At 33.2% G+C, this 19,503-nt stretch overlaps 1 long non-coding RNA gene across 1 annotated transcript in view; it reads right to left on the reverse strand.

Moving 5' to 3' along the window:
• Positions 1–13,550: 13,550 nt before the first annotated feature.
• The window catches only part of LOC114486014 (uncharacterized), a 92,099-nt gene continuing 86,146 nt past the window's right edge, over positions 13,551–19,503 (reverse strand). Inside the window, exon 4 of the long non-coding RNA XR_003679259.2 lies at positions 13,551–13,867. This is a non-coding gene — a long non-coding RNA (uncharacterized lncRNA). The remainder of the gene's footprint in view (positions 13,868–19,503) is intronic.

The following is a 19,503-nucleotide window of genomic DNA, read 5'->3' on the forward strand; positions in this document are numbered from 1 at the left end:
TGTGCTGAGTTTCATTACAGGTGTCCTAATTTAAAATGTTTCCTGCTGATAGGAGAGGGTAAGTGTATATTAAAGGAAATAAATGAAACAAAATATATTTTCCTTGTAATTCTTTAATAATTAAAACCCCCAAACACAGACATATTATTTGGGAATGCATTGATTTGCCTAAAGATTTCAAAAAAATTGTCAGTTAACATCTTCTCACAATGAAAAATAAACTGAGAATGCAAAAATAAAGTATCACAATTCTTTGAAAAAAAAAATCAGATGTCTTTGATATTTCTGTTTTTGTGTTTCATGCTTCCAATGCTTGTATCTTTCCATGACAAGCAAATAGCCATTCAGTCTGATACGAATCAGTATGTTGTTCCTGGAAAATTAAAGACTCATAGATATGCTATACCTTCCTGTAACTCAACTATTTTCATTATTACTCCTAATCAGATGGACTTTTTGGATAATAAGTATTCAGACATATTCAGTTATATATGATATAGTGCTGTTTTAATATTGCATTGGAATGCTTTGAGAGAAAGGCACTGAAATCTAATAATAATTGCATTTGAATAGTATTGTTTTAGTGTTAAAAAAATAGTGGTAGAAAAGTAATTGTAGTTTCTTTACAAAAATCAGCGTAGGTGTCCTCCAAGCATCAGACACATAACAGTGCTTTACAATTTTATTTAGACAATGTTTTATAAAGTCCAAAAGTAACAACCAAGATTTTTTTTTAACAACAAGAGAATCTGACACCTCTGAAATACTGAGCAATCACTGATCAAGAACTAGCATGACCTCTTAAAACCTGTAATAGCTAACGGGAATATAGCTATAGGCTATAGAGTTAGGGATTTAAAAATGTCAAGCAACACTAATAATTCGTGTATCCTGGGACCATAAAGCTAGCAGCATGTCAATAATAATGGCATGCTCTTTGGAAAACAGGTACAATTAACATGCTAGTGTTTTAAGTTAAGAGAATATTACAAAACTTTTGTAAAAAAAGATTTTCTCTGGCATAGCATGTTGCTGATTTTGTGTTTTATGTTGCTGCTACCTATTATCCCTCCTAGACATGTATCCCAAATACAGGGCTACACATACTGTCAGTTGACAAAGGGCCTGACATGGCATAATAGCAAAATGTGTAGGCAATAAAAATAAATGCGCATGTACACTACCCAATGTAAAATAGATAGCTAGTGGGAAGCAGCTGCATAGCACAGGGAGATCAGCTCGGTGCTTTGTGACCACCTAGAGGGCTGGGATAGGGAGGGTGGGAGGGAGACGCAAGAGGGAGGAGATATGGGGATATATGTATATGTATAGCTGATTCACTTTGTTACAAAGCAGAAACTAACACACCACTGTAGAGCAATTATACTCTAATAAAGATGTTAAAAATAAATAAATAAATGCACAAAATAAATATCAATACCTAACAAGTCATGTGTGCCAGAGGATACAAGAGATTTCACATGCAGGAAACATTTAAGAAAAGAGATGTCAAAATAATGAAAGATATCTTTAGGAAGGCTACTCTTTTGTTAAAATAAAATTTGCTGAGATTTGTTATTGTTATTTTTATTTTTATTATTTCAAGATAGCCTATTTTAGAAGCCACAAAATGCTTAGAAGCAACACTTCGATTCAGTGCTTTAAGAAGCTACTTGGCTCTTCAGAAACTGTCTTTTTTTTTTTTTTTCCCCCACATGGCCTTCACTTTTGAAAGAATCCTTAAGAAAACAGCTGCATTTGAAGAGGAAGGGAGTACCGGACGCAAGAGAAATGGGAAATGGTGTTTTATTGAGCGATTTTTTTATTGCCACTCTGGGAATCAAAAAAGTGGCTACATCTATCAAATAAGTCTCCCTCAAAAAAATCTTTAGATCAATCTTTAATGAGAAAGAAAGGAAGAAAAAAGATATTCACCCAGGTCTCGTGTCATGCAAAAAATTCTATGTCTTTTCCTAACTCATCAATATGCTCATGCTTCTTAAATTTAGTATTTGAATTAAATGCCCAAGAGCCTTGAATGACATTCATCCACCCATTAAAAGATATATAGCTCAATTATATGGCATCGATGAAATCCTTGATATGATTTGTGACCCTTTAACTAACGACATTTCCTCTAAAGTGACAAAATCGCAACAAAACATAAAAAAAGAGCGCCTCATTACAAAGGAACCCGCCATACATTATTTAAATCTTTCCCTCTGAGAGGAAGAGCTAGAATGCATACTGAGTAACTGCTACTCAACATGAAATGATTCTTTTTCATGAACTCAGAGTACTGATTTCTGACTGGTCATTATGAGAAAAACAAATACCATCTGCAAATAATAATTACAATGTAATACTATTTAAGCTTCTGAAAAGAACATAAAATATGTATATAGAAACTCTGAAGCTAATAAAAATATAATGTAGATTACTTCAAAGCGTTTCACATTTATGTTGCTCAAGCACTAATAAAATGAAACAATATAAATCCACTTTTCTTAAGTCCTATTTAAAAATCTCTCAGTTGAATCAGGAATGGTTCAGCTCACTTGAAGTTACAGCCTGGTTTAAGAAAATTGCATTTTACTGCTCTTCTATTGATTTTTAGCAAATTTAACTCTGTCACTGTCTGCTGATTCTGCTTATCTTTGAATTTAAAATGTCCACAGTATTTACCCAGCATTGAAAAATTACTGTTTCGACGTATTGTATTTTTAATGCAGCTCTATTTTTTGGTTTACATAGCTAGTTTGCTACCAACAGGACACTTTGATGTCATCCTCCTTTGTAGCATACAATGAAATCATATCTTTCTTTAATCAGCAATGACATGTTTATTGAGAAATAAAACCATTTCTCATTTCCTTCCTTTACCCCCACTCCTTTTTTTTTTTTTTCAGTGATCAATGTTTCAATTGTTTTGCATTTGTAGTTTTCAATAAAACTTGTATTTAGTATTACTGGGTAGTTCAAAACTTTAAAATTATTTTCAAACAAATGCAACTTCAGTTTCAAATTACCCCAAACAGAGATATCAAATTTTAGTTTCTTAGTTAGCTTACTGGTGAAAATTCTACCCAAAGATAAATATATTATTCAGTTTCTGCTATCCATAAAACCACATATATAAAATACACATAAAATTCAAATCACATGGCATTTGTTGAATGCTACTCCCATCAATTATGCTCTATTTGCCTATGAGTTTGCGAATGATTTATTCAGAAGATGAGCTTGGGGGATGTTTAAATATTCTGGTAAACAATTAATGTGCATCAATCAATATAAAAACCAGAATTTTTTCTCACTCCTGTTGAATGTGATTTTTTCCCTAAAATATAATATACATTACCAAACAAAAGCTATAGATTCAGTTACTAAGCATCCATTAAAAATGTAATAGCCACATGTGATGAAAGTCAGATCACTATGACAAAAAATGAAATTTACATTCTTCATGCAAATTCATCCTGATATGCAGCTCTCAGCAGTGTAACTGTAGGGGTCTATTAGTAATTTTATTTTACTCATGAAAACATATATTATAGGGTTATTCATAGGCACATATAAAAATGTCCACTTTCCTGAGATTTTAACTAAAAAACATGGCATTTTGCCTACTATTTGAATTTACTCTGGAGATTTAAAAAATTATGTTACTCAAAATAAATTTAATACCATTGGGTTGTACACTGATAAATATATTTGTGTTTGTTTGTTTTGTATTGTTTTTAGCACGAAATCTTCCAGGCCACACTGCAGACCTGAATTTTTGACTCACCTATCAATTAAGGAAGAAACAGTGATGAAGGAGAAGGAAATCAGGGTTCATTAAATGCCTATCATTTATTCATTCATTCTACTTTCTTTTCAACTTGTTCCTATTGTGAACAGAATGCTGTGCCACAGCGTGCCTGATGCCAAGTAAATTTCATACACATTAACTTATTGCAGTCCATTCATAAACGTTTTCCCTGCCTGTATTTATTCAGTGAAAAAATGCTGAAATAAAGGTGTTAGCTGTGGTGTTTACCATGAACAAAAATCATCTCGTAGCAACATTGTTCTTCCTCAGACCTCTGTTACCAGGACAAAATTGAGCTATTGTGCCTAGTTCCAATTTATTCTTGTCCTAAGACCATTCTTCCATATCTGTAGTTACCAGCTTGGTGGCAATATAACAAAACACAGTAATCATTAGTACTATGGCAAAGGTCCTTTAACAACTCTAAAACTTGGCTTTGAAATACCCTAAATGAAATTAATAAACCCCTATTAGTTTCCAAGCATTTCAGACTCAAGTTCTCCAGTCAATATTGTTTATAAAAAGGCACTTAGAGTATACATTGAAATAATCTCCTCAGGAAATAATTTTATAGTATATTTCATGAGTTAAAAAGGTCTTGTTCTGTATGATTTTAAAATTATTTCTCAGTTATTATTTTCGCACCTTCTTTGGGATTTTAGAAAAACTCTCAACTCACCCTTGTTGTCTTACACTTGAAAAGGGGAAGTATTGGAAATTTTACTATACATGAAGCCAAGTACCTCAATTATTAGTAATAATTATACAAACCAAGTTATCAAATATATCCCAATTTGTCACCCATGAGTAAGTGATGGAATGTTTTAGTATATGGGGACGGTCTGATAGTGTATTTTTGTGCTGTCAGATGGACACATCAGCTGATGAAGGGCACTCTTTCTCCATTATTAGGGCCTGAGTCTATTTTTTAAAATAAGATTCTTGTGATTATAACAATAATATCTAATTTTATGCAATTTTGAAAATGTGTAAAAGTGTAAAGAAATTTAAAAGAACACAAAGGACATTTCATTATCTCCTTAAGTACATTTCATTATGCATTTTAAATATAGTTAAAGAGAAAAATGCAGAAATAGGTACAAAATATAGTTATGCACATACATGCAGATACAATTCCTCAAGAATTTATGTAATCCTTTCTTAAAGTTTGTTTTTCAATTGTCATTTTTTATTTATTTTAAAGCATTTCCCATATTATGAACAATCTTATGAACAAGTTTAATTATTTGTAATCTCTTTTCCTCAGAGTGTATTATAATTTATTTACCCAGTAACATTGTGTTGGATGTTTAAATTATTCCCATATTACAAATGTCACTGTCATAAAAACCTTTCAATACAACTTTTAGTCAATATTCTAGTTTTTCCTTATGACAGATCCCCAGAAATAGAATTTACTACCTCAAATGATACAAATATTTTAAGGTTCCTGGTGCATTTTTGCCAAATTGATTTTTAGAATTATCAATTCATTCCCACTATCCATGTTTTAAAACGTTGATCCTACTGTCCTTATATTGTTTGTAAGTTCCAATTTCAGTAAAATGTTGCTAAATTGATAGTGGAAGTGGTATCACGTGTTGTTTAAAAGTGTATCCCCCATCATCTAAAGAGGAGGCCAGACTGCATTAAGATATAGGCTCACAGCAGATGGTGGGGTCCCACAAGTGATCTAGCCTGGCTAGAATTTCTCACTAATAAACGTGTAACTAGACTTCCAGGTGAAGCTCAGGGCCAGACAACTCTGTAATTTTACACTGCATATGTGTTGGACTTGACCTCCAAACAAATAGCCTCTTTTGAGGTAGAAAGAAAAGAACTTCCCAAATCCATAGACCAGGATGCACCCCTTTTGTCTTCATGTCTTAAAAATATGAGCTTCATATTAAAATGTACTCGTAAATTTATAGATGAAGGAGATTCTTTGGTAGATAACCAGAGACAACCTATCCATTTATGCTGTAGTAATAATTTAGTGATACTTATCTTTGCAAAATGATATCATTCAAAATAGTTTTCTAAGTAGCTGCTGAATGATTTGGAAAGAAACTCATGTGATTGTCTTTAAAAACACAAAGCTTCATCTGTAACTCTACTTTGCTTTATACAGTTTTAACTATAGGAACTGGTAAAAGCATATAACAGTATCACTAATAATCAGATTTTAAAAATCAGGAAATTATTTTGACTTTTCTACTTTCTCATGAATAACATTTCACTTATTAGTCCATATATTCAGCTACTGGCATCAGTTAATAAAATGGTGAATGGAGCTACATTTCTGAAATTAAATTTTATTATCTAAACTGAACTCACCTTAACAAAAGATCATTTAGACTAATTCCATATGTTGCCAAAATAAATTCATTCAAATTGATTACTGAATAGAGAAAACCTTAGACCTACCAAGTTCATAGAAAATGTAGTATTGTAATTAGCTGATAGTTCAAATCAAGAATCTACAAAAAATAGCAAAGTTCATTTGACAGAGTTAGGAAATATGTTCAGTTAGTACTTGGTAAAAAACTGTACAGAATAATCATAATTCAGAAATGGCATAATTTATATCAATTCAAAATTGTAAAATGGCTTAATAGGAAACATTAGTTTAAAATGTTCTGGAAATAAATTTAACCATCATATAAATTTATTCATGAGTCAAAAATTTTTGTGTGGGCATCTGGAATGTGTTTCTCTAACCAGAACTTCAGAAGTTACACATGAACAGAAAGACCTCCCCCCCCCACAATCTGTTGGTGCCCAGGATTTAATTAATTATCAATTTGGAAAAATATGAGAGTAACAATTTCTAGATAATATGTGAGATAGCACCAACTCACTTTATTTGTTTCTCTAAATTCTATAGAATAACAATAGTGTGTACTCCCTATGTGTTTAATAATTTTGAGACATTTTTACTGTGTGTCAATTCAATGTTTGTAATAAAACTCTAATAAATAGTTGATATCTGTGTAAATTTAATACATTATATGTACAATTATTGAAGATCATCAGAAATGTTATAAATATCTTAGGAATAGTTGGTATATAGTTTCATGTCCTCTGCATTTCAAAATGTTGAGGAAATGGATCCATCGTGCCCTTTAAAAATGGGAAAAATCCCATTGTTTATCCATTTGAAGCACAATACAAAAGGCACAATCGAGGGACATATATGTTGAAACCAACAGTTTCTCCAAAACTTTCTAGGAGTATGATAAAGTTCAATTGTACTTCAATAAGTTCCTTAGAAAAGATTTGATGTTGAATAGTCTTCTTAAGTCATTTCAAGTCATTTCAAGAGCTGCCATTAAGATGTCTGAGACAAATAGTTGCAGACTTGGTATTTTTCTGTAATTGTGATCCAATTTCACACTGGTTTTAAGGTCATAAATGCTCAAAGGGTATTCCTGGTATATGATCTCAGTCTCCAACAGATGATATTAGTCCTCATGAGTACATGTTGCAATGAGACTATCTTCAAAACTGAAGAGATTATTATGGAAGTACGAGCAGGTTAATGTGTTGGGAAATATACAAAAGATTATTAATAAAGCAGAATGAACATAGAAATCAATTGCTTAAGTGTCACAGGTTACTGACATCTTCATGGTGACATACAACTTCTTTTAGACTTCACTTGTGCTTTTAAAAGCTTTTGAAAGAAATACAATTGACTTAATGTATCATGTGTACAGACTCATGATTCTTTTCCTTTGGACAACAAGGAAGACTTTTTTTTTTTTAATTTTTCACTATTGGACACTATTTCCAAAGTTTAAGGGCTATAGAACAAGTGAAATAGCTTTCATTTTATAGTTGTGGCAACGCTACCCAATCACAGTTGTAGAGCTGGTTATTCTTTAACTCTTCTCTTACACTCTTGGGGCCTTCTGCCTTCCAAGACATAAAAAGAGAAAATGAAGTTGCATTGTAGTAGAAGAGATTAAAGCTACATATAACAGTTTCTAGACAGGAAGAATTGTTAAACTTTGAACACACTAAGGGAAACTGATAAATCAATCCTCTCCCCGCCCCACCCACTCTCACCTCTCTAACTGTTTTAACGACATTTCTTTCTGAAGTTAAACTGGCTGGTATGCTTAATTATGTTTTAGAGATTGTCATTGTTATACACAAGTTAGATGAAAAACATTATATCTTAAACTAGAAAAATAAAAGATATTTAAAATAAAATAAATCAAGTTACATGGATATGCCACCTTACTCTTTTTTTCCAAACCATTAATAATTACCTTAGAAAAAATTGCTAAGCAATCCAATGTGCTACTTTGAACCTCCAATTTTTTATTGAAAATTTCAGGAAGAAAGAAAAACCTGAGTCACTACAAACAGATTCGCTTATGCTAATTGCATTTATTTGAGACAAAACTCAAGTACTTACTTCTCATCATCTTCATCATTGGGGACATTGGAAGCAATCTATTCCAATAGAAAGCTGAGATATAAAATACAGAAATATTTCCTGCTAAAATTTTGGCTCAAGGAAACTGAAAAAAAGAAAAAAGGAACACGTAGTCTTTTTAGTGTTACCATCTCTTTAAAAGCAAACACAGAGCTCCCCAACAGGTATGCTAATACACCCTGATGTATGCAAACGGACTACGAGTGTGCCAGAATAGTGACGCCTGCAGCCCTCAGGGCTTCTGGGTTGGGCCTGGGGCCCAGACCTTCCCCAGCTTTCAGACTGCAGGAAGAAGCCTTCTTTTTGGTTTTTTTCACCCCAGTGTGCTATACAAATGCTACTTTCAATGAGTGCTATGATGTGGAAGAGTTTAAGAAACGCTGTGGTACAATATACATGGTAGATGTTGATGTCGGTGGTAGTGTTGGGAATTATCCTAATTTCAATGATAAATACTTAAATGTGGGCTCATAAAACCCCTGGAAAGAGAAGAGGTAACTTCTCTTTTTAATCTACTAGTTTTAAAATAGTTTGTGTTTGATGCAGTCATCTTCAAAACATCCCAGAAAAACGTGAACAGTAAAGGAAACTATTAAATGCTTTAACTTTCTTATATTTACAGCATAGTGATTAGTAAAACTCCCTCTCACTCTAATAAACAAAACAAAAAGGATATTTATTTTGATATCCTGGCTTTCTACTTTCATAAGTCAAGTGCACCATTCCATAGACTTTAAGACCACTGCTAATAAACACCATTTTCTCATTTTATTTTTGCAACTACAAGTGGAATTTTAGGGAAATTCCAAAAGTAAGGTAGTTCTTTTGCTTTTCGGTGGGTGTATTATCTATGTAAGAGTCTATATAATTCCCATTTAGTGGCAGATATATTTCTTGTGGTCTTTGGAAATACACTCCCAGAAATCACCATGACATTCTTGGCTCTTGTTGAAAATTCTTCCATTTTCCAAAGCATCCACATCTATAAAACTGTTGATTAAAAACCAAAACAAAAAAAATAAAAAAATAAAAAAAATTTAAAAACCCAAAACGAAAAACCCCCATGCTTACGACTTTGTTTTTAGTTTTTGTATTTGCAGTTCTATTTTTATTTCAGTGTGGTCTTTTATTGTCTTTAGATTTAATTTAGTAGACTTTGCCTTTAGAATAATTTCCTTGTAAAAATGTAGTAATTTAATTTGAATGTTACCACAGAGAAATGAAATACCAAGAAACATAAGCCTTGACTACTGCACAGGATTTTAAAAATAGAGTAGAAAACATTGTCTCAAGGCCATCATTTTAACTCACCATACTTCATAGAAACATTAGGTGTACTAAAAAGTTGACAATGTTTGAAGACACTTTTGTTATAACAAATAAATATTTACAAGTCATTGTAGCCACCTCAAATTTCAGTTTAACATCCTGTAAAATTAACAAATTAACACAGTAATTTTAATGTATAGATGTTAAATGCTAGTCAATATAACACTCTATTTTATAACTCATTTAATTTCACAGCTTGTGAAGTAAGAACAATTCTCCACACTTCACCATCCTGCCTCTACAGCCTGAAATATTTATAGGATTATCAATGTGAGCATAAAAATGCCAGGTTCAAAAGATAAAAATAAGAAATACAATGTATTTTCACCTAAAATGATAGGGCATTTAATAGAGATTCGGGGCTAGGCCTAGAATGAACTCTTCATAAGCGTTCATGTAAGATATAAACAGGTTTCATAGGGTGAGAAGTTGTGCCTGCTAACCGGGATCCAACTGTTATACTTTCAGAGTTTTCAGTCAGACCAAAAACCCTCAACACTTATTTTTAACAAGGATGATGATGGCTCTTTGGGGAAGATTGTTTTCAATTTGCATAAGAGCCAAGTGGCTATGAAAATTACTCTTAACTGGAGAGTTCTAGAGCCAAGCATGGTGAGTTGGGACAGATCACCTGAAAGAATGCTGAGATTATGTGAGTTATTGTTATATCCCAACACCTAAAACTATACCTGGCACATAATAGGTGTTCAACAAATAGTTGTTAAATTAATAAACAAATGTGGGGTTAGAGAATGATTTCCCTTAGAATCCTTGACAATTGGTCAGAACTCTCCAGATCTGGTGACCCTGGACCCAGTCATTTGTTCCCAAACTCCTCCTATCTGCATTCAGGTAAATCTCGAGTCAATTATCTGCATCTACACATGTGTAAACTGTGACCTCCACTAGAATCCCAGTTCCTCAAAATTCATGGAAGGGAATGACTTTAGGGTCACATATCCCAGCTTTCCACACTGAGCAGGAATCTAGTCTCCAGATATTAACTATAACTCCAAGAGATCTTTCCCAAACCTGCCTGGACAGGAGAATCGATTAGAGCAATTATTAAAAAAAAATTAAAGATTCTCAAGTTTTCCTTAGCAAGTTCTAACTCCAGAAATCTTCATTTAAAAAATACACCTCATTTATCCCTCCAGGGAATTTGGGATTAGCATATACACACTACTATATATAATATAGATAATCAACAAGGACCTACTGTATAACACAGGGAACTCTACTCAATATCCTGTAATAACCTATATGGGAAAATAATCTGAATAAGAATAGATATATGTGTATGTATAACTGAATCACTATGCTGTACACCTGAAACTAGCACAACATTGTAAATCAACTATACTCCAATATAAAATAAAAACTAAAAAAAAAAGGAAAACACACACACACACACACACCTCCACCTTGGATGATTTTTATCAACAGGTCCAGTGTGTGAAATGCTTTCCTAAAGCACCCATCTGCATTTTCAAACAAACATCACTATTAAAAAACTTCCATGAACAAACTTGCCTGCCCAAATTTTGGCATAAGTGGGCTACAATAGACATCTATATTTATTCAGTTCTGCAGGGTTTATTCAACAATATTTAATGAACATCATAAGTAGATCACTTCAGGGAGAAAAGTGAAAAGGCAGGATTTTTCATATACTCCTAGAACTAAGTCCAGGTAAAATAACCCTGGAATCTTGATTCATTGTGGAGTGAAAGGCAGGCATGGAAGAGTTCTGAGCATGAGTGTGACATAATCAGATTTGAATGCTGGAAATATCACTTTGGGAGTGAAGTCAGACATAGAGTGGGTGGGGACATTTGACTTATGTCAGGTAAGTGGTAAGAAGGTTATTTATTTCTGTGATCCAACCAAGAGAGGATGAGAACATGCACTGGAATGAAGGCAATCCAGATAGAACGGCACAGGATTGTTTCCATCCAATTTCAGCAAACAAGAATATTAGACTAAGATAATCAGTCACATTGAAAGTCATATTTATAAAAGAAATAAATAGATATCAGCAAGTACCTAACATTGATAAGTCATGCTAGTAGTCATTGCTTCAAAAATATTAATCAAGTACTTATATGTTTGTGGTCAGGTTGGAGATATAAAGGTGTATACAGTGAATATGACACAAACCCTGCTTTCAGGGGTCCACTTTTAGCAAGAGAATCACAATGAGGCAGAGACAATTATCATAATATAGTATTTAAAAGAAGGGCTCTAATGATATTATTTAAAAGTATCATATTAAAGAAGGGGATGCATTTAATATCTTAGAGAATATATATGTGGGAACATATTGAATAAACGATCATTTCAGAAATTGTCATTTCTTGAATAGTCTGCTGTAAATTATGGAATCGTTTCATACATTTATTTACAATCCATTCTCCTTGAAAAGGAGTGGTGGGTGGCAGGGTGATATTTCTGGTCATAATAAACAGCGAGAGGCATACAACTCCAACCGTAAAACTAAATCCATAAAAAGCACAGAAGACTTCCCAGAATATTATTTACAAAAATCACCATGTTTTGGATCAAACTTCTATTTAAAATTGCTTTTCCATATTACTCTATTGAGGCTTCCTACTTAATGAGATGTCTGGCAGGGAAGATTTGGAGAACATTTATTTAAAATGCCAGAACTGCTTTCCCCTTGCTAAAATGCTAGCAAGATGCTTTGAAAGTGGCAACACATTTGCGAGACATCATTGTCAAATTTCCCCTAAAGGAAAAATGTGAATAGATAGTAAGAGAGCCGTGAGTCAGATTGTCAGTGCCAAGCTATGCTATTGAATTTCCACAAACATGTTCCTAATTTTGCAATTACTTCTCCATTTCAGGAATGAATTCCACTTTTTGAATTATTTTTTACTAATGTTTAATCTCACATGACCCTTTACCCTATCATTCATCATATTCTATCATTTGTCCTACTCCTAAATAATATGTATGTAAGCAATTAAAACAATTTAAAGATTAGCCAATCCAGCACAAAAGTTAATAAAACAAACTTGCTTGGTCACAATCAGAATGCATTCCAAATTGAAACAGAAATAGCATACGTTGTCTGCCAGATTGGATTATCCATTGGGCTAGGTAGTCTCTCAGTGACTCTGCGTATTTCTATGATAGATCTGACTGCACTGTATTGATGTTAATTTGTTTTCACATCCACATCATCTACCTTTCTTAATAGAGTATGTAATTTTGGAGGAGTCATACTATATCTTTTCAACTTTGTATCTACAGAAATCCCTGGCACAAAGTTATGCTCTCGATATTGTATGATGGATGACTGATTGACTGCCTAAAATAAATTAATGAGATTCTTCTCTGTCTGACTATTTCTATTGGGCTTATGCCCTTTTACTTATATCAGTTATTCAATTTTTGGATTGGCATAAAATTTAATTTGAAATTCTTTGAACTTATATGTGAACTGAAATCCATGATATAAAAATAAATGCTATATTATTTTTTCATTCTAAAAATGAACAAATGTATTAATCAGTTCTGAAGTTCATGAATATTTAATAGAAAATATTTATCTGAGTACTTGCACATTCCTGGAATATTTTATCAAACAGGAAGAAAAAATTACCAGCTATAAGCTTGACAAACTGTCATGAAAAAAAAATAGAAACCTAGAATAAAACTATTTGAAAGTAAGAGAAAACAGCTGCTGACTTCCAGAAATAATAAAAGTATTCAGTAATCCCTTTCCAGTATTCATCCATTTGTTCAACTGCATTTTCTTCCAGTGTTCTCTGAAGGGTAATTAGGTAAATACTTAGCATTCTCATAATAATAATAAAAAACGTATTTTGCCGCTCAGAGAAAATACACAATCTAACAAGGGAAAGAATAGTTAACAAAAGTATAGTTATGCCAGATCTAAGGGGAGGACGAGCATAAAAGAAGCAAATAACATAATCAGCTAAGATGTCAGAATGTAAATCAGTGGAAAACATAACTGTACTTTAATCTATAAATAAGACAATAGCCCAAGATAATTTTTACAGTCTCCCCATGATCTCTGTTATCATTTATACTGAAAATAATGCCATATGAAATGTTGTCATTTGTATATGAAGATGGTGCTATGACCCATCAATAACAAATCTACAAAATTGTTTTGTTTTGGGAGTAGGAAAGGGTTGGCAATAAACTCATTCACACTCTCTCATCTGGTCCTCTTGTGAGCAATGGTGTACACTGGCAAGTTGAAGTTACAGCTGCAGTCGGAGAGCCTAGAACAAAACAAAACAAAAATCCGGTGAGTGAAAAATCAATCAGATTGTAATTAGTACATGAGGGAGATTGAATACCCTAACCTGACATACTAGTAGCAAGTTCTGACCAACTAAGCTCAAATATCCGTATGGTGTCAAATAATACAACTGCATTTAATCCAGTTTTAAAAATAAACTGGTGTCGTTATACCTTGATGAATTTCAAAAAGCATCCCCAGTTCCTTTTTATTGTACAGCCTTCAGCCTGTGCATTCAAAATAGATGTCAGGCATCACTTAACACTACAACTATGAGAAAATAAAAGGAAAATACTTTGTATGTCTCATCCTTTTTTGGTGGGGAAACACAACCCAAGTAATATTTTGAGTGGTCGGATCATATGGGCCAGGCCAATCACTGACAGGTGAGTTTGATGTCCCCACAAAATAAATGAATAGGAATCATTACATTTTTTGACTAAATGCCACCATCGGAATGTTGTACGGTGTGTTTAAATGTTAAAGTATTATCCAGCACAGGTTTTATAGCCAAGCAAAAATAAAAACTATCACTGACCCAGAAACTACTCTATGCCTTGTGCTATACACGTTCCTTATATAATATATTGTTCTTGATCCTGACAATAGAACTATGTGGTAAGAATCATCTTCATTTTCAAGGTAAGAAACTAAATCTTGGAGTAAAAAACTTGTCTAGAGCCAAAGATAGTGAAAGCTTCAGAATCTGGCCAGAAAGACTTATTCCAAATACCATGATCATTTTTATTTAAAATAAAAATAATATAAATATAACCAAAAAACTTGATAGAATTCAGATAATTTGTATTATTTATACTAACAAATGGATATAACTATTGACCTAAAAACCCAAATGCAGGGCTTCCCTGGTGGCGCAGTGGTTGAGAATCCGCCTGCCGATGCGGGGGACAGGGGTTCGTGCCCCAGTCCGGGAAGATCCCACATGCCGCGGAGCGGCTGGGCCCGTGAGCCATGACCGCTGAGCCTGTGCGTCCGGAGCCCGTGCTCCGCAACGGGAGAGGCCACAGCGGTGAGAGGCCCGTGTACCAAACACACACAAAAAACAACCCAAGTGGAGAACATGGATTTTCGGAGAACCATAATTTGTGACCAAGAGTTTTATAGATATGGGACATATTGACAGAGATATCCTATTTTCTCAGTTATTCTAGATTTATCTTGAAGACTTTTCTAGACTGGCAGAATTCCTGGGTAGTTGCAGCATTCCAGTGATTCTAATGTTTTAAGAGATGGTTATAAACCAGAAACTAAACATCTGTTAGGCTAAAAATAAAAGCATTTCTTTTGTTAATTTACCCAAGACTTTTTAAAATGCCACTTTCAGCATGGCTTATTAAGACCCCTATAAAAATAGATAGCCCAGTATTCATTGTATTAACCACATGCTCCAAGTGCAATCAAAGCAATTCTAATTTACCATTCTCCATGAATTTTTTCTGTTTGAACAAACTCGGGAACATTATTTTATTTACAGATTAGGTAGGTAGCAACTGAGAAAGAGTAAAGCTACATACTATATGCATATATACATACATGCAAACTTTCAAATAATTGATATGCATGTATGTAAGTGAATCACAGCAAAACAATTATTTCAAAAACAATTGGAAGGTTGGTTTAAAGGTTATCCCTCTGCATTCTCAGGACCTCCTATGAATTCTACTATATTACTTACCATGTTGTATTGTCAATGCCTTTCTCCGTAACCAGAGTATGAGCTTTATAAGGTCAGAGACTGTGTCTTTTTCTCTATGATCCCAGTGTATAATGCAGTTCCGGAATTCACTATTTACTTATTGAATAAATACATATATAATATAAAGTAAAATATCAAATTACATAAAGGCATCATAGGTTAATTCATATTTGCATCCATGGATGGATCTTTCTTCATAGTACCCTTGAATTCTTGGAAATACATCTTTAGTTCACTTAGGCACAAATTTTATAGAAGAAAGTTATATTTAATCATGTATAGATGAAATAGAATTATTACTCAAAAGCAACAGGAGCCACCTATAGTGCCCATGACAGAAGCTGAAAGGAGTTGACTTTCCTTGAATTCTAAGCAATTGTTGCATGCTGGTCCCAGGACAATAATATAAAGCCGGTAAAGTTTGTAGTTGAGGTGACCTTCACCCTCCATTTTTTGAACTTCTTTGACCTTTTGCCTCTGTTCCCAGGCATCCAGAGCCTTTGGGATGTGCTCTGACTGTCAACACTCTGATGTTGTGGAAAAAGAGCATAAGCTTTGCCTCCGCTCGAACTAGGTAACCGTCTTGGGTGTGAGTTAATTTCTCTGACACTTAGTCCCCTCAGTGTAAACTTAGAATAATAATGATGTTCTTCTGGAAGAAAAGGTGTAGGCCTATATGAAAGGAAGCAAGTGAGAATGCTCTGTAAACTATATGACATTGAATAGATATTTAATATTATATAAAACAACCTTAAAATTGGAGAACTTCTGATGTCCTCTCTGCTCTGAAGTATCTATGACCTAAATAACTTCATTCTCTCCCCTCATCTATCAATGCAATTGTTGTGACAAAAAATAATCTGATTGTTGTCTACTTTTTTTTACTTTAAGCTAAAATACCTGATAAACATAAAACCACCCTAGCTTGTTGATATTTTTAAAGAGGCGATTGTGAATCCAGTTATTCTAGAGGCTGCTGGGGACAAGACCCATTTTTGTCTAATCTGATTGCTAATCCCTACCCTAATACATACAGGGGTCTAAAAGGTGGCATCCTAGAAAGAAAAGACTATTCATCTCAGTTTAAGCCTCCAATACATAAAGGATGGTAATTTAATTTTCTGAAATTTGCTTGTCTGAAATTTTAATTGACAAACCAAGACACTAAAATAGTTTTGTATCAAATATATAGAATAGTGGTACTAACTACTGATGACTTATGTTTCTATAGTGATTGTTAAAATTATATTTATGAAAGAAACCAAGTGTAACCATTTTAGCAATTCTAGAAAGGCATACTCTAAGAGGTAAAATTAAAATTAGGGAAAATGAGACCATTTATAATGGGTCGTTAAGACTCTGAATAAAGATGATTATTGGTTCTGCTTAATAAAACTGTCATCTAACACAAGATAGATATTAAGCTAAATTACATTACATTATAATTCTGTGATGCTACAAAATTCAATGCAAAGCTTTTTTAAAAAAAAAATCCACAAGAAAAAAAGACTCAATTTTAACCTTTTCTACCGATTTTCAAATGGTTTTAACTAAGGAAACAATGTAAAGAATTTTAAGAATGTATGCTGTAAAATGCTGCTTTTTACTAGAGCAAATGACCAAACATTTATTATTTACAAATTTTTTAAAGGATCTAGCTTTGATATAATACTTGATAAGGGCAGGATAAGCCTTTCTCAAATTTTTCTCCTGTTATTCAGCTTTATTCCAAAGGTCTTCTCTCTTGTCAGTTTCAACTGTCCTCTCTACTGACTAAATCATGTAGAGGAATCTTTGTTTTACCTACCTCTACTATCATTTCGAAATCTGATTACACTCAGGTAATATTTCTCTTTGATTCTCCCAGAATCAAAATCAAACATGTGAAAATACAGACTTCTAGACATTTTCCAAACCTACTGAATCAGAAACTCTGTGGTGAGGCCTGTAAATCTTCATTTTAAAGTTCTCCTGAAGTGCTTTTTTAAATATCTCTGGTTTGAGAATCATTGTACTTGAATCACTGACAATTAGAAAGGACAACCTATCAATGCTAGCATATACTATTGCTAAGTTTATCACTTAGTTGGTTTATATTTAATCTATACTGTAAACACTTATTAAGATATACAATTTGCCAGGCTGTTTACTAGATGCTAGAGCTACTAAGATAATGATTCATCCTTTCTCGCATGCATCTTGTAGCTTAATCATAGGATTTTCCTCTCTGGAATTACTACCTCAACATTTTGGCATTATTTATTCAAGACGTAGTATAGAATCCTGAGTTCCCAGCTTCCACAAGTATAAACCAAAAAAAGTTTTCAATCAAATAAAACAATAAAGTCATTGGAATAAAACAATAATGAAGGGCTTCCCTGGTGGCGCAGTGGTTGAGAGTTCGCCTGCCGATGCAGGGGACACGGGTTCGTGCCCCGGTCTGGGAAGATCCCACATGCTGCTGAGCGGCTGGGCCCGTGAGCCATGGCCACTGAGCCTGCGCGTCCGGAGCCTGCGCTCCGCAACGGGAGAGGCCACAACAGTGAGAGGCCCGCGTACCGCAAAAAAAAAATAATAATAATAATAATGAAAAGGATATAAAGTAGACTATACATAGATGTTGAGAAAATGAGTGAATAGGAAGATTGAAGCATGCAAAATGCAGCACAAAGAGAGAGATGGAAAGAAAACAAAAGACATTAAAGAGAATTTAAAAGACGTGGAGACAAAAACACAATCAAGAAGCTCTGACATATGTCTAATAATAATCCAAGTAAGAAAGAATAGTGTTCATGGGGAGGGGGAAATAGTTGAAATGATGGCTGAAAAATATCTTGAACTGAAGACAGAAATGAGTCCTCATATCAAAAAGTTAGATAAAAAATAAAACAAATTATACTTAGTCACTTTTTGTCGTGAATTGCAGAACATCAGGGACAAAGAGAAAATCTTGGAATCAAATAGAGATAAAGGAGAAATAAGTTCCTTATTTACAAAGGAACAATCAGACTGATAACAGACCTCATCATCATTAGGAGAGGCTAGAAGAGAATGGAGTAATAACTTCAAAGTGCTGAGGAAATAACATTCAAAGTAAAGTTAACATTTACAAAAGAGGGTAGAATAAAAAAGTTTAAAGACATACAATGACACACAAAGTGTGTCACTTGAAAGAAATACTAAAGGACATATTTCATTAATAAATAAATAAATCCATAGAGATTTATTTATTTATTTATAAATAAATAATTTATAAAGTATAAATTCGGGAGCCACTGTGCAAATAAGTGGGTAAAGTATATTGCTAAATCTAACTAAGTTTTAGGTAGAAATGACAATAATATTACAAACACTAAGTTTTATTGTTTAAATACAAACTAGAACTGAATGATAGAAAATGCAAATCTTTCTTAACAAGAGATTTATAAAAACAGATTGTCAACAGGCAATTTTATAGCTTAAATTAATTTAAGGTGATATCAAGAGGCACTTGAATTGACATTAAATGTATAATCAAAAATCAGTTTATTTTCCTTTATATCATCATTTAAATAGCAACTTAAACTCTATGGATTTAAAAACAGATTTTATTTTTACTAGTTTTCCCTAAAAAGATTGTTTTGTTTTAAGCAACAATCAGTTCTGTTACATAGTTTTTAATGTGTAAAATATGTCACACATGTAATTGTTGAATAATTAGCTCTTCACAAAGAATGAAGGCCCTTGTCTTAAAAATCTTTCTTATCAGAGAGAGTCTGCTTTTTCAAGTCATAGACATTAGCTACTATTATAGTAAATAGTATCAACAAAAAGAAGTGGCCTAGGTGGCAGAAAAAAGAGCAATTTATTATATAATTTAGGAGGTTTCTTATGAAGTTGGGTTGATGTGCTACAGATCA

The sequence above is a fragment of the Physeter macrocephalus genome, chromosome 4 (genome assembly GCF_002837175.3).
Source record: "Physeter macrocephalus isolate SW-GA chromosome 4, ASM283717v5, whole genome shotgun sequence".
NCBI lineage: Eukaryota > Metazoa > Chordata > Mammalia > Artiodactyla > Physeteridae > Physeter > Physeter macrocephalus.